We start from the raw sequence: 25,488 nt of genomic DNA, 5'->3' as shown, positions 1-25,488 counted from the left end.
AAGCACACACATGCGTCCCCCCCCACCCAATGCACACAGCCCAAACTGAAACGTAACGGCGACTCCTCCCGCTTCGAAGAAAGAAATTAATTCCTAGAAGGAGGGCATCTCAAGGAATCTCAAGGTGGAAAGCCGGATTTTGGTAGGGGTGGGAGGACCAGGAGGAAGAGAATGACACTTGGCAATCTTCGTAGGACCAATATGAACGAAGGTTGGCTATTCTTAACACATAAAACTGCCTTACACCAAGTTGGGCTTATTGATTATTGACTGGTTATTTATTCCATTTATATACCACCCATCATCCGAAGATGAAATACAGGGTAAAAGCACAAAATAGATAGTTAAAACAAAAACAAACCAGGGCCGAGAAACCTTTCTTAAGCCTCAGGGCCACATGACCTGGTGGGCAACCTTTTGGGGGGCCACATGATAGAGATGGGTGTGGCCAGACACACAGGAGGGTGCAGCGCTGGGCCAGTGAGAATTGCAGCCTGTTGTTTGTGTGTACGGCCTGTGTAGAGTCTCAGGGGCCAGACAGGGAGCCCTGAAGGGCCACATTACCTTTCCCAGACCCTGATTTCCTTCCACTGGTGACAGGAACAAGAGTTCATTTCCAGTACTGAAGACAAATTCTAGGCCTAAGAGTCCTTCTATTCTGTGTCTGCCCATAGTTCTAAGCCCCTATTCTGCACTTGGCTCCATCTGGTGGACCTTGAAGCTTTACGAAAGAGCAAAGTAAACCCCATAAATTCGAAGGCCAACCCCTGCTGAGCCAAGATCTGTTCTCCCCTAATGTTCAAAACAGATACTACAGAATACACATGGCAGCAAAGATTTCTACCCGTATTTTCTGCCTTATTCCCTTATATCAAAGGGGGAAGGCCTTGTATTGACCTCCCTTACATACCCAACTTAGGGACGCGGGTGGCGCTGTGGGTTAAACCACAGAGCCTAGGGCTTGCTGATCAGAAGGTTGGTGGTTCGAATCCCCGTGACAGGGTGAGCTCCTGTTGCTCAGTCCCTGCTCCTGCCAACCTAGCAGTTTGAAAGCACGTCAAAGTGCAAGTAGATAAATAGGTACCGCTCCGGCGGGAAGGTAAACGGCGTTTCCGTGCGCTGCTCCGGTTCGCCAGAAGCGGCTTAGTCATACTGGCCACATGACCTGGAAGCTGTACGCCGGCTCCCTCGGCCAATAAAGCGAGATGAGCGCCGCAACCCCAGAGTCGTCCACGACTGGACCTAATGGTCAGGGGTCCCTTTACCTTTACCTTACATACCCAACTTACAATTACGGCAACAGTTATGGCTCAGTGGTAGAAGGTCCCCAGTATCTCCAGGTATGGCTAGAGAAGATTCCTGATCTGAACCCCCAGAGGGATGCTGCATTGCAAATAGAAGTGAGCTAGATGGACCAATGATGTACTATGTCAATATAAAGGTAAAGGTCCAGTCATGATTGACTCTGGGGTTGCTGCGCTCATCTCGCTCTATAGGCCGAGGGAACCGATGTACAGCTTCCGGGTCATGTAGCCAGCATGACTAAGCCACTTCTGGCGAACCAGAGCAGCGTGATACCTATTTATCTACTTGCACTTTGACGTGCTTTCGAACTGCTAGGTTGGCAGGAGCAGGGACTGAGCAATGGGAGCTCACCCTATCGCCGGGATTCGAACCGCCGACCTTCTGATCGGCAAGTCCTAGGCTCTGTGGTTTAACCCATAGCGCCACCCGCGTCCCCTATGTCAGTATACTGCTCCCCAAATTCAAGCTGGGTGCAAACAGCTGGTGTGTGTATGTGTTTGTGTGTAGAGCTTTCTTTTTCCAGGATGCATTAAATTCCATGCACTAAAAAAAAGTACAAACCACCACAATCCAGAATATGCAGTATTGAGATACAGGAGGACTTATGGCCCTCAGAGTTCCACTTAGAAATCTGATACAACAGATTTCCTGATCGTTCTCCGCAATGAAAAACAGTGGCTTGCACAGCACAATTCACCCGACGGCTAGATAGTGCATTAAATGCATTTTTAAAAAATTGTTTCCTCCCCTCCAGAGCTCACACAGTAGACAAACTGCTCCCAAAACGCCTATCTCCCACCCCAGATCATGAGCACAGCAGAAGAACACAAAGTGAAGGATCTGTGATGTGTCAGAGGTGTCCTTGCTGTCACCCTTGACTTTTCTGAAGTTGGACATCAGCAATGCCAGGCGATAACCAGGGTTATGTACACTGCCTGTCAAGAAAAAGCACATGCCATGACCCAAAGTAACCCAAAGTCGACACAGAGAAAAGCAAGCTGTTGTAGCATCAATAAAGTTTTCCGGTTTGACAGGTTTTAAGCTTACTTTGGTGACGGCCGAATGCCCTGATAGAAAAAAGAAAGGAAAAGTGTTCACTGTAGTATTTTATAACGGCCTTATCGCAAGCGCAGAGCCCTATGGGCCTGTGACATATTTGCATATAGATTTTATTTTTGCGAGGCTTCTGCTTTGCAGGGAGTTGGCCGAGATGCTCCTTCCAATGCTATTATTTCGATATTTGCGAGGGCTTCCAGATCAGGCCTCAAACTTTACCTGGGCAACAGCCTTCTGTGTCTCCCTTTCTCAATCCTACACTTGTAAACCTACCTAGTCCCATTCTTTTTCACTCTCTGCTGTCCTCCCTTACACCTGCGCTGCTGTTCCACCAATTTAGATGGGATTCTTTGGGACAGTGGTCCCAAATTAGCTAAGTACTGCAGACCCCGTTTATCAAAAGTCAAGCCATGGACCTCCTACTTTTGAAAACTGCGCTATCTCTATGGCAGTTTTTGGTTATGTGAATGGTGCCACAACCCCCTGGGGTCCACAGACCACCAATTGGGAACCATTGCTTTTTTTGGGGGGGGGGGTCGGTCATGTGCTTTAAGGCCCCATCTGTCCTTACACATTTAAAGGACTGTGATGCCACCTTTAACCATCGTGGCTTCCCCCAAAGTTTAGATGAGGCCCTCCAGAGTCTTGGCAGTTGGGCTATAGAAAGCCTGGAGGTAACATTTGACATCATTTGAAAGTCCCCACCCCAGTCTCATTTATGTACAGTGGATGCTCGGGTCGCGAACGTGATCCGTGCGGGAGGCACGTTTGCAACCCCGCAGCACCACGTCTGCCCACGCGCAGATCGCGATTCGGCGCTTCTGTGCATGCGCAAAGCGCGACTTGGTGGCTTTGCGCATGCGTGAGCACCGAAACCCGGAAATAACCCGTTCCAGTACTTCCAAGTTTGGCACGGTGCGCAACCCGAAAACGCACAACCTGAAGCGTCTGTAACCCGAGGTGTGACTGTATTTAGGAGAGAGAGAGAACCCTTTTCTAATTCTCAACCCCAGGGTTGGTTTCAAACACATTACAAAACATATTATCCTGCATATTGCAAGGGTGGAGACTGAGGCTTTTCTTACCAGATCCTTACCTTTCCAATCTGCCCAGTGAGCCAGCTTTGGCAGTTGGACAGAACCAACCTGCCTGTTAGCCACAATTATCCTGTGACCTATTTTCCCGTGGCCCTGCGGTTTGAAACCAGCCGGTTGTCGGTGCTTGCAAAACTCCCGCGCGCCTCTGAAGCACCACTGCATTTCGCCAACTAGTGAGTTTATGGCTGAAGAGAGATTTGAACCAGAGATTTCTCAATTGGTAGCTTACACTCTTCGAGTACGATACTATACACGTCTCTTTAAGAAGCCCCGCTTGATTTCAGTAGGACTTCCTCCCAGGTAAGTGTGTACAGAATTGCAACCAGGCTCACCACGCCAGACCTACCACAGGAAGCAAATACACAGAAACCATTTATGACACTAGCAAAGGTCAGAAATGCCCAGGAATCAGGCCCATCACCAAATCTGTTTGTTTTGCTGCAACAGAGAGGAGGAGAGTCCCTGGGATGTCAAAGAGGAGATAGAGAGGGAAGTTCTCCGATACGTGGACTCCTTGCAGAGATCTATTTGCTTGGATGTCTGAGCAATGGGACGTAAGAGCCTGCCAAGAGTCTTGATAGCACAAGGATGGAAGAATGAGGAAACCCCGACAAAAGAACAGTGGCAAGAGAAATTGATGAACTATGCAGAATTGGCCAAACTGACATACAAACTGCGAGTTAAGGACAACTGAGACTTTAAAGAAGAATGGGAACTTTTCACAAATTACTTAAAAAGACAACAAAATTATTTGGACTCCTTGGCAGGTTTTGAATAAACATACACAAATTTATTGATTGATAACATGGTAGATATATAATGTGAGGATTTGTATAATTTTATAACATGCAAAGAATAATATGGGTTGAGAAATCAGAGAAAGGAGCTGAGTGAAGTCTCGGGGGGAGGGTTCGAGGATGGCAAGGGGGAAAAATAATGAATATTCTATGTTTTGTTATGTTGAAATTGCTAATAAAAACATTTAAAAACATTTAAAAACAAAACAAAACATAAAAGCCTGCCAGATTGAGCAACTGTCCCATTTAGCCTACGACCCTGGTCTTAGAGCGGCCAACCAGTTTTATCTTGCCCAGGGCAAACCAAAGTGACTTAGAACCCAACAAACAGACAAAAGCCCCACGTAGATACATTAAAATTAAGAGGAAAAAGAAATACATTCAAAACATCCCACCCACCTCTGAAAGGCCACAGATAGTTAAAGGTCAAAGGCCTGGTTACAGGCAGGTAGCCGTGTGGGTATCTGAAGAAGTGTGCATGCACACGAAAGCTCATACCAATAACAAACTTACAGTGGTGCCTCGCAAGACGAAATTAATCCGTTCCGCGAGTCTCTTCGTCTTGCGGTTTTTTCGTCTTGCGAAGCACGGCTATTAGCGGCTTAGCGGCTATTAGCGGCTTAGCGGCTTTAAGAAAAAGGAAACAAACTCGCAAGAACTCGCAAGGCGTTTCGTCTTGCGAAGCAAGCCCATAGGGAAATTCGTCTTGCGGAACGACTCAAAAAACGGAAAACTCTTTCGTCTAGCGTGTTTTTCGTCTTGCGAGGCATTCGTCTTGCAAGGTACCACTGTAGTTGGTCTCTAACATGCTACTGGAAGGAATTTTCTTATTTTGTTTCGTCAAAGGCCTGGTTACAGACCTAAACGGCCTCGGTCCAGTATCCCTGAAGGAGCGTCTCCACCCCCATCGTTCTACCCGGACACTGAGGTCCAGCACCAAGGGCCTTCTGGTGGTTCCCTCACTGCGAGAAGCCAAGTTACAGGGAACCAGGCAGAGGGCCTTCTTGGTAGTGGCGCCCTCCCTGTGGAACGCCCTCCCACCAGATGTCAAAGAGAACAACTACTACCAGACTTTTAGAAGACACCTGAAGGCAGCCCTGTTTAGGGAACCTTTTAATGTTTGATGTATTACAGTATTTATTTATTTTTTGGAAGCCGCACAGAGTGGCTGGGGAAGCCCATACAGATGGGTGGGGTATAAATAAATAAATAAATAAATAAATAAATATCTATCACAGAGGAAAGTTTTTGCCTTGTGCCTGAAGATATATTGATAGCATTCCTACCTCTGACCATTGAGGCAGAGGACAGCCATCACGGCTGGTAGCCATTGATAGCCTTGTTCTACGTGACTGGTCTGGACCTCCAGCCATTCCCCATCTTTCCTCTCAATTTATTATGATTTACTTCATATTGCTTAACTGTGTTTGTTTCTGGAAAACTCAATTAAAACAACAACTACGAATTAGGATAACAGGAGATAATAGGCATTGAATTCCTCTATATGAGTAGACAAGGTTTTTTGTTTTGTTCTGCTTTAGATTAGCCAATTCTCTTCGTTTCATGTCACTGAACTAATTCTTTAAATATCGGTCAGTCAACTGATCACAGGGTTGCAGTTTCTCTAGCGAAACCTGCGCTCTGGGGATTCTCCACCATCTGCAGCTAACACGCAATTTTCTTTCTTCCAAGGCTCTTCTTAACCTTTACGTGAAATTATATTACAGGACGGGGAGGGCATAGATCCAAATCTTCATCAGAGATTCTTTGTGGAGCTCTGATGGGTCAAGCTGGACTATCCAGATGAAGCAGAAGAGGGTCAAAGTTCAGCGAGCTCATCAGCCACATTTTTTAACCATCCTCAACGAAAGCAAAAAACACACAGAGATAAGTGCTTAATGAAAACCCGGAACAGCGGGAGTGTGGCTTTTAATTAATCCGGCAGACCAACTAGGCTCAAAATCCTGCATTACAAGAATTTCAGATACCAGGAAACCAATTTCAGGCTTCCTCCAGTATCCCCCCCCCCAAAAAAAACCCTATTTTTCTTAACTGCATACAGTGGTACCTCAGGTTACATACGCTTCAGGTTACATACGCTTCAGGTTACAGACCCAGCTAACCCAGAAATAGTACCTCAGGTTAAGAACTTTGCTTCAGGATGAGAACAGAAATCGTGCTCTGGCGGCGCGGTGGCAGGAGGCCCCATTGGCTAAAGTGGTGCTTCAGGTTAAGAACAGTTTCAGGTTAAGAATGGACCTCTGGAACAAATTAAGTACAGTGGTGCCTCACAAGATGAAAATAATCCGTTCTGCGAGTCTCTTCGTCTAGCGGTTTTTTCGTCTTGCGAAGCAACCCTATTAGCGGCTTTGCGGATTAGCTCTATTAGCGGTTTAGCGGCTATTAAAGGCTTAGCGGCTTAGAAAAAGGGGGGAAGCAGAAAAAATCACAAGACTTGCAAGACGTTTTCGTCTTGCGAAGCAAGCTCATAGGGAAATTCGTCTTGCGAAGCAGCTCAAAAACAGAAAACGCTTTCGTCTAGCGGGTTTTCCGTCTTGCGAGGCATTTGTCTTGCGGGGCACCACTGTACTTAATCCGAGGTACCATTGTATAGATAATGTGATGCAGCAGACTCTATAAAAGCTTGTGCTATGTTAAGTTTTAGTCTTTAAATGGGCCCCAAAGCTGTTTTTTGCTGCAACCAACCCTAAACTGAAATGGAGTTGTCATTCACAATTCCCGCAATGTTTTCAGCATGCAAAGTCGCAACTATAAATCCCATTCTTTGTGTTATTAAGAAGGGATGACAATGTCCAGAGCAAAAGAAGTGACCCTCCGGCCTGGAGGCCAAATGCGGCCCTCAAAGCCCCTCAACCTGGCCCCCAGGAGTCTCCCCAGGCCACACACCCTCCTCAGCCTACAGACAGTACTGGCCCTGATCTACACGCTGCTTGAAAGTTTTTACCTGACTGGGATGTGTCCTTGAATTCCGATAATGGCTCTTGTTTCCTGGGGTGGAGAATTAGGAGGGGTATGCACAAAGGTAGATAGTGCACAAAGGTAAAGACTACATTCATTGTTCCACTCACTATTGTCCCTGGCCTCGCAAAACCACTGGCATGCAGCCCCTGAAGACTGCCCAGAAGCAAATGCGGCCCCCTCAAGTTCACTGCATATACAGTGTTAAAGGAAAACATTATGAAAATGATGTATAGATGGTACTTAATCCCTGTAAAATTAGCAAAGATGTATCACAATAGTGATAATCTATGCTGGAAATGTAAAGAAAAGGAGGGTACCTTTTATCAAATGTGGTGGACCTGTCCCAAGGTGAAAGACTTCTGGGAGAAGATTTATAATGAACTGAAAAAAATGTTGAAATATACATTTGGTAAGAAACCAGAGGCCTTTCTTCTTGGAATAACAGGTTTGGAATTGCCCAAAAAAGATGTTAGACTGTTTTTGTATGCCACAACTGCAGCTCAAATTTTATTAGCCAAGAATTGGAAAACACAAGAAGTACCAACAGTGGAGGAATGGCAGGTGAAGATGATGGATTTTCCGGAGCTGGCCGACCTGACAGGAAGAGTCCATGACCAGAAGGAGGAGGAGTGTTGAATGGTTTCTTTAAATGTAAAGGTTCATCATTGTTCCACTCCATGTGTATGTCTTTAAGGGGCCAGAGCAAGGGCCAGAGCAAGATAGCGAGACCCAGCTTTACAGCTGTGAAACATAGCAGGTGCTGCTGAGTTGTATTTGATTAAGGCGTGCCAGCATTTGGGTAGAGTATATAAGGAGCAGCACCTAGCTCTCCCATTACCCTGGGGGATGGGTTGGTGGTTGGGTCATGTTGGTTTGTTGATGTATTTAGTGTAAATGGAGTTTTTGTTTTTCTTATTAAAACCTTTAAGTACTTTTTGAGTCCTTTCTTTTTAATGCATGATCTCCCCAGCAAGCTCTCTGCAGCGTCACTATACTGCAAAAAGCCAACAAGGAGCACCAGGAAGAATGGAAGAATTTCAAAGACTATTTACTCAAATATGCTAAGATAAATTAAATAGAAACACTTGCAAAAAAAATAGCTAGGCTAAGGATTTAAATACGGTATGTGAAGTTAGAGAACAACATGTTTAAAGTTAAGATGAAAAGAAACAGAGATGTTAAGAGGACTAAGTAAATGTTATGAGATTTTATTTTGGAAAACCGTTACAATGATATATAATGAAATTCAGTCAAGGGAATTTGAGGAAGTCATTTAACAACGTTACTAAGATTGGACCAAGTTCAGTTATGATTTATGTTTGTTTGTTTAAAATTTTGGAAAATCAATAAAAAAAAATGGGGGAAAAACAAAAAACAGAACCAAATGCGTCCCTCAGGCCAAAAGACAACCGCTACCACTGTTTCACGTGCACTCAAAATGTCCGGTCCCCGTTAGCTATTGTAACACCCTGTTTTGGGTTATTCGAAGCTGCCCTGATTATTTCCATAGGCAGTCGGATTTACAGCGTGTTGCAGGGGTGTTCAGCCTGTGATGGAAGGTGCTGTGCTCAGGATCAGGATCACAGTTTAGGAATGTTTCTGGATCCAACGCTGTCAACTAGACAGGGACCTAAGTATTTTCTATCAGCATAAGCCAATGTAAAAAGGACTCTGCCATGTGTGTTCATTCTGTGTTGTTTTTAAACCTAGACCCCGGTGCTGTTTTTAAAACGGCTTTAGCTGTTCTTAAGGCTAGGTCGCAACTGGACCAGTTGCCAGTCGCAAAAAGTACCTGGCGCCTGGCTAATTTCGAACACGAATTAGATGTGCCAAGTTAAGAAGGACAAGGGTGGTGGTCAGTCAGAATTGCCCACCACAGACCACAATAACTGGGGGGGGGGGGAGGGAGATGCTATAATAAGCCAGGACCAGACAGCACTCTGAACACACCCATTGGCAAAGCCACATGGCCTCAACCACTTTGATCTGCAGAACTGGGAGTGGCCACCAAGACCACATAACACCAGTCTTGAAAGACCTACACTGGCTCCCAGTACATTTTCGAGCACAATTCAAAGTGTTGGTGCTGACCTTTAAAGCCCTAAATGGCCTCGGCCCAGTATACCTGAAGGAGTGTCTCCACCTCCATCGTTCTGCCCGGATACTGAGGTCCAGCTCCGAGGGCCTTCTGGTGGTTCCCTCGCTGCAAAAAGCCAAGTTACAGGGAACCAGGCAGAGGGCCTTCTCGGTAGTGGCACCTGCCCTGTGGAACGCCCTCCCACCAGATGTCAAAGAGAAAAACCAACTACCAGGCTTTTAGAAGACATCTGAAGGCAGCCCTGTTTAGGGAAGCTTTGAATGTTTGATACATTACTGTATTTTAATATTTTGTTGGAAGCTGCCCGGAGTGGCTGGGGAAACCCAGCCAGATGGGCGGGGTATATATAATAAATTGTTGTTGTTGTTGTTATTGTTTACACTTTTACAAGTTCCTTATAATGTTTGTTTCTTTGTTCTGCATTGGGGTTGGTGTGCCCATGGATCTACACACAGATAGATCTCCTTCCAAGGCAATGGGAACCCCAGGCAATGGAAACTGTGTTTTTTTAAAATAATAATAATTGAGAACTGCACAGATAATGTTGTGTTATGGGGTAGCCCACAAATGCCAAAAATATAAATAACTAAATAAAGCCTGGCTGTGCACCAACAGAAACCTGCAGCAGAATCTAAGAGCTGAGTCAGTCTTGCTTGATGTCGAGAGGGTGTTCACACATCTGATATTGAATTGCTCGAAGGAGGTTATCGCGTGCAAACCCCCCATTGTCCCAGACTGTGTCTAAAAGGACTCATGTGTGCAGCAAAACAAGTTTGGCTACTGCTCCCTAGGAGTCAGCTTGCAACGTCTCTTGCCAAGCGGCTAATCGCAAGAGGATGTGAGTGTGATAATGTACAACTTGCAACCTGAACCTGGTTGCGCTTACTCAGGAGTCAGCTCCATTCAGGCCGACAGAATTTACTTTTGATCTGAGGTTGCAGAGTCGAGAATGCATAACTGCACGCTCTCCAAGATTTGATCCCTTTTATCCAGACATCCAGAGTCCCATGGACTGCAAGAAGATCAAACCGATCCATTCTGAAGGAAATCAGCCCTGAGTGCTCACTAGGAGGACAGATCCTGAAGCTGAGACTCCAAGACTTTGGCCACCTCATGAGAAGAGAAGAGTCCCTGGAAAAGACCCTGATGCTGGGAAAGATGGAGGGCACAAGGAGAAGGGGACGACAAAGGACGAGATGGTTGGACAGTGTTCTCGAAGCTACCAGCATGAGTTGGACCAAACTGCGGGAGGCAGTGGAAGACAGGAGGGCCTGGCGTGCTCTGGTCACGAAGAGTCGGACACGACTAAACAACTAAACAACATCCAGACATCCCCAGATTGCTAAGTAGCCAACTCACATTTTTTCTAAACCAAAACTGGAAGGATGCCATTTTAACTACAAATTGGAGCCTTTAACAACAACAAAAAAGAGAATGTGTAACTAAAAATTATTTTAGAAGAAGCCTCTTGTTGGAGGATGATTATACTCTGCAGCAGCTCTCCGAAGAGAGCATCACGACTAACGCTCTAGACAGTGCCAACAAATGAAATGTAAATCCAAAATGTCTAGAGGGCACCAACTTGGGGAAGCCTGCTGTGAAATGAACACTGACTGATCAACAACAACAACCTTAATAATCTCAGCACATATGATATTGTTAATGCATGAAGTGCCCTTGTATTGCCAGAGGTCTATTCTGGCTGGCTTCCAGAGTTTTGAGGAATGCACATCTCCCCAGGGATGTGTGTTTGTGTGAGCGCACACATTTTCGAGGAAAGGTATATATACAATGTCAGCACATTTGCCTTTTATTTATGTGCCGTTTATCCTGAGCATTGAGATTTTTCGCCGTTTGTTTTGCACAACTGATGCCCAATCCTACTACAAGCTGCGTCATTTCCCACACAAAGACTTGTACTCGGAGCAGCTTACAATACAATGGTACCTCTGGTTAAGAACTTAATTCGTTCCAGAGGTCTGTTCTTAACCTGAAACTGTTCTTAACCTAAGGTACCACTTTAGCTAATGGGGCCTCCCGCTGCCACTGCAGTGCAATTTCTGTTCTCATCCTGTTCTTAACCTGAGGTACTACTGCCAGGTTAGCAGAGTCTGTAACCTGAAGCGTTTGTAACCTGAAGTGTTTGTAACCCGAGGTACCACTGTACAGTCGTACCTTGAAACCCGGAAGTGAGTGTTCCGGTTTGCGAACGTTCTTTGGAACCCAAACATCCGATGTGGCTTCCGATTGGCTGCAGGAGCTTCCTGCAGCCAATTAGAAGCCGCACCTTGGTTTCTGAACGTTTTGGAACGGATTCTGTTCCAAACGGATTCCGTTCGACTTCCGAGGTACGACTGTACACGCAAGAAAGGGCGAACCACAGCTCAGTGGCTGGACTGTCTGCTTTGCATGCAAACAGGTTCAGGTTCGACCCCCAACAAGAAGCAGGTATATGGAAAACACCCAGGAGAGATGCTGCCACGGAGAGCAAGATGGACGCACTTTTGACCTGCTGCAAATGCACAGGAACTTGCCTTACACCAAGTCAGGCCACTGGTCTATCTATAGCTCAGGACTGTCTACACTGACCGCCAGCAGCTTTCCTGGGTTTTAGTCAGGCGACATTCTCAGCCCTACGTGGAGGCGCCAGGGATCGAACCTGGAACCTCTTGCATGCAAAGTATTTGTTCTACCACTGCCCCACTGAACCTTTCCCCATGGAAAAGTCACAGGAAGACAGCTGTGTTTCTAAGAACAGCCTGCAGAAAGAGCAATTTGTTCAAAAGGAAGTACCGCGGTTCTAATCTGTGTAATGATCTACTCCAGCTTTCCCCAACCTGGTGCAATCCAGACCTTGGGGACTGCAACTCCCATCAGGACCAGAAGGGTGATCCCCAGACAAAGTAAGAATCTCCATCTGATATTTGATGGAGAGTGGCTGGGGAAACCCAGCCAGATGGGCGGGGTATAATAATAATAAATAATAATAATAATAATAATAATATGTGGAGCCCACCAATTGTCCAAGCTTCCCAGCATCCTCTGAGAAAGAGACTGTGGCTTGCACCTGGAAAGGCATGTTTGATGCAAAGTCAGGAAAACTTTTAGCTACCTTTCAAGCAGTATAACTGCCGGACAGCACTCTCTGCACAGCAGACAGCATGAGTGTGTGTTTGCTGTTCAGCCAAGGGCAACGTAACTAACCCGATCAGATTGCATGATGCAAGCTTTACCCTTGGACCCAAAGTACAAAATCCTGCATGAGCATTTGCATAGCCAGATGGCAGGAACTGCTGCAACTTACAGAGAGCTTTAAAAAAAGAAAGGTGGTTGGGAATCAGAAAAATATAGTGGGACAGGACTTTCCTGGACTGTATCCCTTCAAACTGCAGGTGCTGGTTTTAGTTTTCTACCCCTCTCCCTGCGGAAGAAATCAACAACACACTACTGTCTGAACCACTGAAAGGCAGCTCCGAATACTGAATACCCCCATGATAAGGACATGCACTAACTTCCCTGGTGGGTGGCTGTTGGCATCCGTCGGTCTTGAGACACAAAGCAGTGTTCCCCCAGGGTGAAGTCAAACCACCACATTAGCATTGTGACCTCTCTGGGGCGCAGACCTGGGCAGTGTGCCTGGAGGTCCTGGGCTGCGCAGACAACAAGAACACACACACACGGCCTCAGTGATGTGGTCCAAAGGAAAGCAGAGCAATGCGTTTGGCACCAGCCTGGCTGCGGGAGTTGCCGGAAGGAGGCATACAAGGCACCATCCAACTGTCTTAGGGACTCCACTCTGGACTTGGGTTGGATTTACTCTAGGGCTGGGTGATGTCAGGTTTTCAACATTGCGATGTATCACCAGCCAAACATCACGATCTGGCGATACATTACAGAGGGAGGAACAAATCAGGCAAGCTTCCCGGATTCGGGTAATCACCTGGGTGATGGGCCATTAGGAGAACAAAGGAAATGGGTGGGGCTCCTTCCCCAACTCTTAAAAGATCAAAGCAGGAGTTTGAGAGGGTCAGAATTTGCTGTGATGTGACCTAGAGGGCTGCAGGCTGGGAAGGCAGAGATCAATACAACTTTCCAAGGAATACAGAAGTAAATCACAAACTAAATACTTCTGTATGTGGTTTACAAAAATTCATTAACAGTAACGTACAAAAGTTCAATGCCTTCTAATACTTAAAGTCTCAAATGCTATTTACAATGCCAAAATAATAATGACATACACAACTCAATACAGTGGTACCTCAGTTTTCGAACATAATTCTTTCTGGAAGACTGTTTGAGTTCCGAAACGTTTGAAAACCAAAAACTCAAAACAGAAATCTCAATAAGGCAGCCACGTTTCTGGTTTGTCTTCTCAGGTGCGTTTGAAAACCAAAGCATTTGCTTCCAGGTTTATGACGTTCGAGTTCCAAAACGTTCATCAACAGAGACGTTCAAAAACCGAGGCACCATTGCATTGAGTTGTGTATGTCATTATTATTTTGGCATTGTAAAAAAACCCCATCCTAATATTCTTGCAATAAGTCCAAGACAATAACTATATGTATACTTGTTGCTGGTGCAATTCCAACAGAACTCCAACAACAAGATAACCAGATTTCAATCTGTTTTGTGAATCTTCTTCTGGTCAGCCCGAAATGGAACTATGCAACGGCAATTCAATGCTCAACCAAATAGCTCAGTTCCAACCTTGAAAAAAGGCACACTGCTATTTTTGAAAAGGCTGCAACTATGGGGGAAGCAAGACCCTCTTGGAGTGTTAATGATGTGAACCCCTCCATTGTAGGCTCAGGTTGTATATATGTGTAAACCATATATCATAAAGACACCACAGTTTCCGCTCTGCCTCATTGCCAAAAGGAAACACGAATCCTGGGCATGTGCCTGGAACCCCTGGAATCTCGGGAGACGGAGGTGGCGTGCAACACTAGGTAAAGAACCAAAAAGAGTCAGCAGGACAACATGCGTGCACAAAAGTGTGAAACTCACCTCGCTACAGAAATGAATTGCTTTTGCCACTGTTTTTAACACGCAATTGGGAACCACCCAGAGTGGCTGGGGAAACTCAGCCAGATCATCACCAGCATCATCACCAAACCTTTATTGGCATCACTTATAAACATTCAGAATAAATAGGCCAATGCGATCTCGTCGCCATTTAAACAGTAGTCATTTGCCAAAGGGAAGAAGAGGCAAGCAGACTCAGCCAGGTGGGCGGGATATAAATAATAAATTATATTATAATTATTATTATTATTCATAATAATAATTTAAAGCACCCAACTTTAGTATCCAACTATAGTTTGTTAAGGATGCTGAGGACTGTAAAGAATAAACTACAGTTCCCAGAATACTTTGAGGGGGGAGAAATGAGCCCTAAATGCACACAGACCAAAGACAAAGAGCAGCCATGTAACTCAGGAAGGCTTTGTTTAGCAGGGCAAGATCCTGACAGGCTGACGTAACCATCCTGACGTCATCGGAGTAGCTGCGGATTTAGTGTTGATTGCACCATCATAAGCAGGATCAGAAATCCCTTCCTCTGGGGGAATCCTCAAGGGGCTACTATGGCAACTTGAGAGCCGTTTGATGTCAACTGAGCCAGACCACAGATTCAGCAACACCCAAACAAAAGGATACTGAACTTACCTGCTATTCTTTGCCTGATCTTGTGGTCTATTCCAACTCTATGATTCTATGATCTTACAAAAACGGCAAGATTCAATTTTGCATTCTACACAGCAATGGTGTATTTGCATGTGTAGGCCAGAGTTTGCTGCAACGTACCGATCCAAGGCGACATAAATTAACTGAACCTGTTAAATCCTTTAAAAAATCCAATCGGGATGTTTCAAGCAACACACTGTTTGAGGGGCACTTACAGAAAACACAACAGGTATTTCAACTTGGGACAAAGGGAAACCATTACATATCGTAATGGATACTGCCTCGTTAAGGTATTAATCTGACTTGCAAACATTTCAGGTCTTCTCAGAGATGGAACGTACTGAGTAACGGGCAAAAGAGGCACAAAAGGATGGTTGGGAACACGGGAGGCAGTGTTCATTTCAATATATAAGGCTTTTCTTTTATCCCAAGTTTAAATATCTAATTGCGTTCACACAAGGATCCGTGACGCCACGCGGGTGGTGCTGTGGGTTAAACCACAGAGCCTAGGACTTGCCAATCAGAAGGTTGGCGGTTCGAATCCCCATTACAGGGTGAGCTCCCGTTGCTTGGTCCCTGCTCCTGCCAACCTAGCAGTTTGAAAGCACATCAAAGTGCAAGTAGATAAATAGGTACCACTCCAGAGGGAAGGTAAACGGCATTTCCGTGTGCTGCTCTGGTTAGCCAGAAGCGGCTTAGTCATGCTGGCCACATGACCCAGAAGCTGTACCAATAAAGCGAGATGAGCACCGCAACCCCAGAGTCGGCCATGACTGAACCTAATGGTCAGGGGTCCCTTTACCTTTACCTTTAAGGACCTGTGAAGAATAGGAAGAATGTACACCAGAGTTTCCTAACCTTCAGCCCTTCAGATGATGACAGGAGGGAGTCTTGACAATACCTGGAAATGCATCAGGTGGAGGAAGGAAAACGTATTTTCTTCAGAAATATTGGTGTTGGAACAGTGCATCCCATCAGCATCATCTATTTCCACTCATGCAACACGACTCCCCACCCCACCGACACTCCCCCCAAATTTGCTCCAGAAGGTAGTTGTTTGGGGAACCCCTGGAACATAGCTGTGGAGTAGGAAATATCTGGTTTTCGACTATATGGAACTTGCCGGACTGACTGGGAGACTCAGACCAGAGAGAAGAGACGGTGGAAGAAGATTGGAAGAAGTTTAAAGAATATTTGGGAAAAAATATGTTAATATTTAAATCTTAGAATAGCTCTGGAAGTGGATATAGGCTGTACGGTTAGAAGTAGAGGATAGTGTATTTTAAAATAGTATTATTTGTAAGTGATAAAATGTGAAGATTTTTATGGTAAAAGTGCGATAAAAAATGGCTAGAAATTATGACATATGTAAACTGCTAAAGATGAGGTAAAATGAAAATCAGATGGGGGGACTTGGGGAAGCTCACCTAAACACGTTTAGAAAAAATAAGGATAAGACAAGAATTTGTTTGGATTGTCTGTTTTTCTGCTTGTGTTGTTTAGCTGTATTATAAAATGAATAATTTTTTTGGGGGGGGGAAGGAAATATCTGGTTTTTAACATGTTATATCACCAGCTAAACATCACATTAGACTGATATATCACGATGTCTGAAACAAGGATGGAGGTATGGAGAAGAACTGATTAGCTTCACAGTTTTCCCCACATTATAATTTTTTTTACATAGCACAGACAGCACACACCACGTTTCACGATATATTGCCAGGTCAACAATTATGAAACCAAGATGGACTTCTAACCAATTTTTGATGATATTTCGCCCAGCCCTACTGGGGGGAATAGAGAAAGAAGGTTCCATTCTGCAAGCAGGAATTCCTCGCGCCGATGGAATGTTCACTTGGCACTACAGTAGATACCACTCACTGGTTTTTCCCATATGCAAATCTGCACTGATTTATCCATTGATTCACCCAAGGCTTATTGGCACAGTTGGCTGAGATTTCTGCGATTGTGAGAATGCCACTGCAAGACGTGAGGGCTAGCAAGCGGAATGTGTGACTTGACTCCACTGAAAAGTGTCGGCTTGGAGGAGACATCTGTTAGCTCTGCAAAGGCCTATATTTCACATATCAAAGTTGCAACCCCCCTCCCGGCCTGTCAACAAGCTGTGAGATCTCTAGAATGCGCATGGCACAAGTGTGTGATATGAAAAGGGGTGGAGGGGAACAACACAGGACATTTCCCCCATTCCCCAGAGAGAGAAAGAGAGAGAGGAGTTTTTGGCTGATGCTCCCAGCACTGCATCACCACAAATAAACCACCCTGTGATTCTCAGATGAAAGACAATATAGAAATGTAATAAAATCATTAAATAAAGCAGGGGTCAGCAAACTTTTTCAGCAGGGGGCTGGCCCACTGTCCCTCAGACCTTGTGGGGGGCTGGACTATATTTTGGGGGTGGAAAATGAACGAATTCCTATGCCCCACAAATAACCCAGAGATACATTTTAAATAAAAGCACACATTCTACTCCAGTAAAAACAGGCTGATTTCTGGACCGTCTGCAGGCCAGATTTAGAAGGTGATTGGGCCAGATCCGGCCCCTGGACCTTAGTTTGCCTACCCATGAAATAAACAAACTAGGCCTGCATATTCCACATACTTTAAACAGTGGTACCTCGGGTTACAGACGCTTCAGGTTACAGACTCCGCTAACCCTGAAATAGTACCTCGGGTTAAGAACTTTGCTTCAGGATGAGAACAGAAATCGCATGGCGGCGGCGCAGTGGCAGCGGGAAGCCCCATTAGCTAAAGTGGTCCTTCAGGTTAAGAACAGTTTCAGGTTAAGAACGGACCTCCAGAAGGAATTAAGTACGTAACCAGAGTTACCACTGTACACCCAGTCGATGGGTCTCCTGCAGATACCTCTGTGGATGGCCTCCTCCTGATACCGTATTATCAGGAGGTCTGTCCCCCACACAGTATAGGATCCAGGCCCTTAGAATTCCCTCCCATTGAAAGTTGGGGGCCAGCTCTGTCGTCTTTTCGGCGCCTATTTAAAAACTTCCCTCTTCCTAAGAGCCTTTCCAGGGCAGGGCTTTCCAGGTCTGCATCTGCATTGCAATAGTTTTAAGGATGTTTTTGTTTTAGCACTTATTTGCTAGCCTGAGCTCCTTTGGGAGTAAAAGTGGGATTAAAAATAATAATAATAATAACAGACAGGATTTCAGTGGTCAAACATATGATTCTTCTACAGGAGGTCCCTGGTGCATCACCAGTTAAAAAGGGCCAGGTATATCTGGTGAGCAATGACAAACCTAGACAGCATCTTCAAAAGCAGAGACATCACCTTGCCAACAAAGGTCCGTATAGTTAAAGCTATGGTTTTCCAAGTAGTGATGTATGGAAGTGAGAGCTGGACCATAAAGAAGGCTGATCGCTGAAGAATTGATGCTTTTGAATTATGGTGCTGGAGGAGACTCTGGAGAGTCCCATGGACTGCAAGAAGATCAAACCTATCCATTCTGAAGGAAATCAGCCCTGAGTGCTCACTGGAAGGACAGATCCGGAAGCTGAGGCTCCAATACTTTGGCCACCTCAGGAGAAGAGAAGACTCCCTGGAAAAGACCCTGATGTTGGGAAAGATGGAGGACACAAGGAGAAGGGGACGACAGAGGATGAGATGGTTGGACAGTGTTCTCAAAGCTACCAGCATGAGTTTGACCAAACTGCGGGAGGCAGTGGAAGACAGGAGTGCCTGGCGTGCTCTGGTCCATGGGGTCATGAAGAGTCGGACACGTCTAAATGACAACATATCTGGTGCACCGGGGGGTGGGGGGAGAGCCCTCCTCGCCTTGAGAAACTGGAGAACCACTGCCAGTCAGAACAGGCATCTCTGGGCTACATTGACAAATGCTCTGACTTTGCGAAAGGCAGATTCATTTACCACCACGCAAAGTGGCCCAGCCCCTAGGCCCATTCCTCTCCCTGCAACAAATAAGGTTGTTTCCATTTCATACAAGGCATTTTGGAAAGAAGTAGTTCTATTGGCTGAACTATGACCTGCCAAGGAAAATTATGCATTCATCCTGGGGGGGGGGGGCACCAGATATGTGAAATCCCCTCTCCTCCAATGAGTTCTGAGGACCTACTGCTTAGAATTCCTCTAATTCCTAGGGCACTCCTGAGTTGGTCATTCCTAACTTGGTTGCAGTATATTTATTAGCAAGAGTTGCTGAACTTTTACAGTGGTGCCCCGCAAGACGAATGCCTCGCAAGACGGAAAACTCGCTAGACGAAAGAGTTTTCCGTTTTGGAGGTGCTTCGCAAAACGAATTTCCTATGGGCTTGCTTCGCAAGACGAAAATGTCTTGAGAGTTCCTGCTGGTTTTTTCCTCCCCCCCTTTTTCTAAGCCGCTAAAAGCCACTAATAGCGCTAATCTGGTAATAGGGTTGCTTCGCAAGACGAAAAAACCGCTAGACGAAGAGAATCACAGAACGGATTCTTTTCGTCTTGCGAGGCACCACGGTATTTTGTTTTTAAATATTTTAAGATCTGGTTCTTATTCCCTTTCCAGATAGGTTCACGCTCAGCCCTCCCCAACCTGGTGCATTCTAGATGTTTTGGACTACAAAAGCCATCATGACAGTGCTGATTGCAGCTGATGGGAATTGTAGTCCAAAACAGCTGGAAGGCACCAGGTTTAAAGGAAGAATGGTACAGAAACAGCAAGGTCTACATTAGCTTTCCCAGTGACATCAGTGTCTGGGGCTACAACTGTAAGACTGCATGCACACTTTACATTTAAAACACACACAAGCATCATGGGAACTGTAGTTTACCCCTCACAGAGATAGAGTTCCCAGTTCTGGAGTCACACTGAGAGCAATGTGCATAGCTATCTATGCCATCACTTAACCACAGTACTGTATAGATTAGGTGTAAGATGCCGAATATCTTATGATCACTTCTCCACAGGGACCTGACAACAGATGCAAATTCTCCTCTATCCTTCCTAATCACCGTTAAGTGTCACCTTAAGTACAGTGGTGCCTCGCAAGACGAAAAGAATCCGTTCTGTGATTCTCTTCGTCTAGCAGTTTTTTCGTCTTGCGAAGCAAGCCCATTGAAGGATTAGCGGATTAGCGCTATTAGTGGCTTTTAGCGGCTTAGAAAAAGGGGGGGAAGGAAAAAAACACAGCAGGAACTCGCAAGACATTGTCGTCTTGCGAAGCAAGCCCATAGGAAATTCGTTTGGCGAAGCACCTCCAAAACGGAAAACTCTTTCGTCTAGCGAGTTTCCCGTCTTGCGAGGCATTCGTCTTGCGGGGCACCACTGTACTGACCTCACCTACTGTTAAAAGTTTGCCAGGCTCTCTTAGCCAGAATTTGCTAAGCAGCACCAAAACGCAGCTTCAAACCAGGAATAGGCCTAACCATGGTTGGTGATGCCAAGGCAGTGATTAACCAACTTTAAACCCATGTGTGAGAGTTGTTTTTTTTGGGGGGGGGATTTGCAAGCTAAAAGGTCTACTTTGAACTCAAAGGTCTGCTTTGAAGAGCAAGCCCCAGTATGGCCTACCATGACTTCACAAACATGCTGGTTTCAGAGGAGAAAATCACAGGTGTTTTGCTCTTCTCCGGTTCTCTTAGGTCAGTGTGATATGCTTGTTTGGCTTGGTGTGTCATCCGAACCTGGGATTGTGGCCGAAGTCTCACCTCCTTTACCATGGCTGTAATCAGAGGACAAGCCTTGGCTACGTACCATATTATGATTATATCCTACTGCCAAAATGCAGCAGTTTGCTCTAGAAATAGCAAACACACTGTGCTCTGTGCCGCCCTAAAGATTTGCTAATGACACACAATCCCACTGCACAAGGATTCATAAAGCAAATTCTTCCTGCGTGTACTGCAAAGGCACACTAGATAAACCATTTCATTTCACATAGGACAAAATTACTTTTCTGTACAAGTTTCTAGCTCTCATTGAGAGAAAGTGCACTTTGAATGAGAAAAGGGGAAACGGTTTGCTGCTAAAATACAGCACACGCTAGTGTATCCAAGCTCCATTCATTTTCCAATTTACCCACCTACAAAAACTTGGATTAAAAGAACAGCAGTTTGTGTTTCCGATTAGAAGCCCACCATTCAAATCCGGCTGCCCACCAGACCTCTGAGAAGCAGCAGTATCCAGCCGTCAAGATATCGGACATTTCGGCGCCTGATTTCACAAACCTGACACCACATTGAGGTGAGCATCCTCTTAAATACAGCAGATAAAAAGCAGAGACAGCTCTTTGCAGAGCTGGTGGTGATTTTGCTAAATGCAAAGATGTGTTTCCCCTGAAGGAAGCTGGAGGAAGGGAAGGACTGTGGCAGAAAGAGAGAGCCTTGCTCTCTGATCTAGCTGCTCCCCCCGCAATCTGTTCTTCCCCTCAATACTGCAGCATAAACTCATGTACAGAAAGCTCTTACGTGGCACAGGCTAGGAGCAAGAGCCCCCACCCCACTCACCTTCCGCTTTCTGGCCTTTGGAAGCATTTATCCTTCCCCGTAACTAAGAATGGCAGGAATGATCACCTAGGAGTCGCACCTTGTTACAAGATTGATGAGTTAAGGGCAGCAGGTACAAAAATCACCCCGAAGCACCAGAATAAAAACCACTGCAGGAAAAATATATTATATATATTTAAAAAATGGACCGCACCCATAACGTGCCTGAAAGCTGATCCAGCCTAGGATCGCTCCCCATTATCCATGCAGAGAGGATGGATCTTAAGGCTACAATCCTATGCTCACATGCCTGGGGTAACCACAGCTGGATTCAATGGGACAATGCAGGAAATGTCACCAATGGCAAAGCACCTGAGCCTCTGCTCTATGACAGTACTAGGAGACGATGCTCTGGGATGTTCTGTTCTTATCTATCGCTCAAACCCCTTTCCTTCCCCCTTGGTAACAAGGCAGCGTGAGATTAAAAACGATATCAGGGATTTCGGAATGGAAATGTTCTTGCCACGTCAAGAATTAACACTCAAAATGAGGCCACTGGCTTCCGTGCAAACTAAATCTAATTGTTTTAATGGAAATCTGCTAGATTTTTTTTGATATATGGAAAAGGAATCCAGCTAGGATATGCCCCAAATCACACTGTCACCCAACAGAGCGTTGTGTAGAACTGCACACTGCCTGAACATAATGTGCTGCCCGCACGCACACACACAAAGGATACCCTTTGGCTCACTTAAAACCCCAGAACATTGAAAATCCGGATAATCTAAGATCTGCATTTTAATAACACGGCAAACCTGAGTATCTATCAACGCATGACATTTTTAAAAACCCACGGGTGCTTGGACCGTGCTGGCCACGGCTCTCCCTTTCCATAATGCAATCTTGAAACATTCCAGATTTAACCGAAATTGCATGAACCCCACCACCTCTCGGACAGAGCGAAACAATCCAAGTGTGTGGATGTGGAATCGCTCAGAAAAATCTGTGTAAAGCAGCAAGGGCCATTGGGCAGCTGAAAAGGATTACAATAGCCTCTGAACAATTAATCGCGTATTACGGAGGAGGGAGGGATGGAGGGAGATGACCTCAAGATACATCATCAATGGAGGAGGGTTATGATTCTGGAGGACTTTTTAACACAGGAAATACTGGAGAGATCACAAATCTTCCATTCCACCTCCTCCCCACCCAACAAAATACCCACCAAAAAGACATACGCAGTTGCATAATATACGCTCAAATCAAATTACACACATGCTTTCAAGGATTTATAGGCGAGGGGGTATTAAATAGTGAGTGGTGAGTCTGAATCCTTTTACTACACACAGCGCAGCTCGTGAAAAATTACAACTACGAGTAACATCCATTCTCTATCTCTCCCCGCCCAAATTCGGGCAAGGGAGCCTATCTGCGCGTTTCGGGAGAGATCATGCCGGAATGATGCCTTTCATAAAAGGGCTGAGATAAATGCCACCAGGCCCGGGCTGCAAATCAGAAAAAGACTTTCCCGGACATAAACTGCACTGGTTGGAAACGGAGAGGTGGGGGGAAGAGAAAGCGGGTGGGGGTGGGGGGAGCCGACATGAAGGGGGAGGGAGGAGAAAAGAGGGAGGGGGAGTTGAAGTCTAGACAACATGCAATCGACACGCACATATCCACGCAGAAGGGGGGTGGGGAGAGAATCACATGGGACCGATTTGTTGGGGGGGAGAAAAGAAAGCAAAATAAACTCCGTTCCAGTTTTGGCCTATGCAGACGCAGGAGAAGAGGAAACTGGGGGAAGGGAGCAGCCGCCTCTTCCTATTTTGATCCGAAGCAGAGATTCCCTCCTCCCCGCAGCAAAAACGCAGGAACACCTTGCAACTTGGTCCCCCGGTTGCAAAACAAAGGGGAGCCCCGCCTCGCCCCCCCCCGCCTGAGTTACGCGGGTGTCACGCAGCCGCCACAACAACAGGGGAGAGACCCCGAGCGCCCTTCGCCTTCTCTCCCCGCTTTTCCCCGGGAGAAAGGGCTCCACCACCATCACCTGCGCGCGATCCAATGCGTAAAAACGCGTTTGGATCCTATGCGTAAAAAGGAGGATTCCCTCCTCGTCCCTTTTATTGCAACGCCTCCAGGCTGGGGGAGGTATTGTGGTGTGTCGGGCGCGTACGCATGGATATAGATCACCACCAGTCATTTGCTGGCGATCGAGGCGCAGCACGGATGCCCACAAAAGGACCCTCGCGCGCGCATTCACACAGCCCTACAGATAACCCCATAGCAGCCCAAACCCACAACAGCGCCGGATGATGATGATTACCTTTCTGGAGAGCCAAGGCTAGGCTGGAGAGGAGGAAAAGGGAGTCTCTGGGTGGATTCCGAGGGAGGAAGGAAAGGGGAAGGGGGTCAAATTCCTTCTTGGAGGTGCATGAGTCCCGACTGGGAAGAGCTTGGGAAGGTGGAGGCAGAAGGAGGGCTTATTTTCGCTCTTATTTTTCCAAGCTGTCCAACGACACAGAAACCGGGCTCCTGTGACACAGGCTAAGAGAATGCAGGAATGTGACGTTCCCAACTCCTCCCAACGAGCCACGTGCATAGACTTTAAAAAAGAAAGGGACGCGCTAAGCTTCCTGGGAAATGTAGTTCCTCTTCGAGGGGAGGAGAGAGAGAGATGGAGGGGTTGTATTTTGGACGTGCGCGATCGGATGGGAGAGTCTTTTCCCCCTCCAGGCGCTGCGATTGCGCAGGGCCGGATTTAAATGGGGCCCTTTATATGTCCAGCTGACCTTTGTCAACAACAAATTGTCGCTATGTTTTTTTGTGTTGAATATATGCTAGATGGTAATTTGTGGACCTAATAGGTATCTAAAGGCATTTGCACATAACAAAATATGCAGAATGTAGGCACCCTATATATAGAAATGAGCAAACCAGTGATATTTTAGGGAGCAGGCGGGGCCCAATACTTACACCACAGGAGCCTACACAACACAAAACACTGTTGCTGTATGTAGGTTTTATTTTATTTGTTTTTTATCTTATATTCTGGAAATGTACATCCATTTTTCCCCCCTTAAATTTTCTTGGGGCCCCCAAGAGAGTGGCACCCTAAGCTATAGCTTTAGCTTATACGTGAAATCAATGGAGAATGCAGAATTACATAAGATAAGATGACAGGAAGGATTCAAAAGCTGCAGACCAGAGATTCTTGGAGGACTGGAGTAAATATTTGGATTATTTGAAAAACAATTGTAATAAACAGATTATGCTAGTAGTATTGCAAGATGCGGTTGATGGAAGTCTAAAACACTGTATAAGATATGAAAATACGTTAAATTATTGTTGGAAATGATACGTGTGTGTGTGTGTGTGTGTGTGTGTGTATATATATATATATATATATATATATATATATATATATATAAAATATTTTATGGCCACATGGATTCTTGTGATTGCAGCAGGGAGGGGAGTTTCTTTGCCAACAGAGGTGCATCTAGAATGATCACTCAGAGCACCACTCTCAGAAGGCGGACCAGAAATGAGAACACATTTAGTTTTTCTGAAGTAATTTTGCAGACGAGGCAGCAGACCGCCATAGGCTGTGGAACTGCTGATTTGTTTGTAAAGGACCAGATGCAAAAGAAAAGAGGACAACGACGTGCCCCCTGTTATAGTTGTGTAGGAGATACCTGCTGAAATTTCTCCATCTATATGGCTATTAAAGGTGCAGGAGCCCTGTCTCCATTTGCTTCTTGTTGGCCTGGCCTGTTGTGGGACCAAGATTAATATGCTACATCAAACAGTTTAACCCAATGCACTCAGAAGTCGGTCCCACTGGGTTCAATGAGGCTTAAAGGTAAAGGGACCCCTGACCATTAGGTCCAGTTGTGACCGACTCGGGTTGCGGCGCTCATCTCGCTTTATTGGCCGAGGGAGCCGGCGTACAGCTTCCGGGTCCTGTGGCCAGCATGACTAAGCCGCTTCTGGCGAACCAGAGCAGCGCAC

At 45.8% G+C, this 25,488-nt stretch overlaps 1 protein-coding gene across 3 annotated transcripts in view; it reads right to left on the bottom strand.

The window, feature by feature from the left end:
- Positions 1–24,039, bottom strand: part of CTIF (cap binding complex dependent translation initiation factor) — a 179,389-nt gene extending 155,350 nt beyond the window's left edge. For all 3 annotated transcript variants that reach the window (XM_082241989.1, XM_082241990.1, XM_082241991.1), the window contains exon 1: positions 23,801–24,039. The gene's annotated coding sequence lies outside the window, so the exon portion shown is untranslated. The remainder of the gene's footprint in view (positions 1–23,800) is intronic.
- Positions 24,040–25,488: the final 1,449 nt, after the last annotated feature.

Source organism: Podarcis vaucheri (assembly GCF_965113315.1).
Source record: "Podarcis vaucheri genome assembly, chromosome: 11".
Classification (NCBI taxonomy): domain Eukaryota; kingdom Metazoa; phylum Chordata; class Lepidosauria; order Squamata; family Lacertidae; genus Podarcis; species Podarcis vaucheri.
This window is presented reverse-complemented; position numbering and strand designations above follow the sequence as displayed.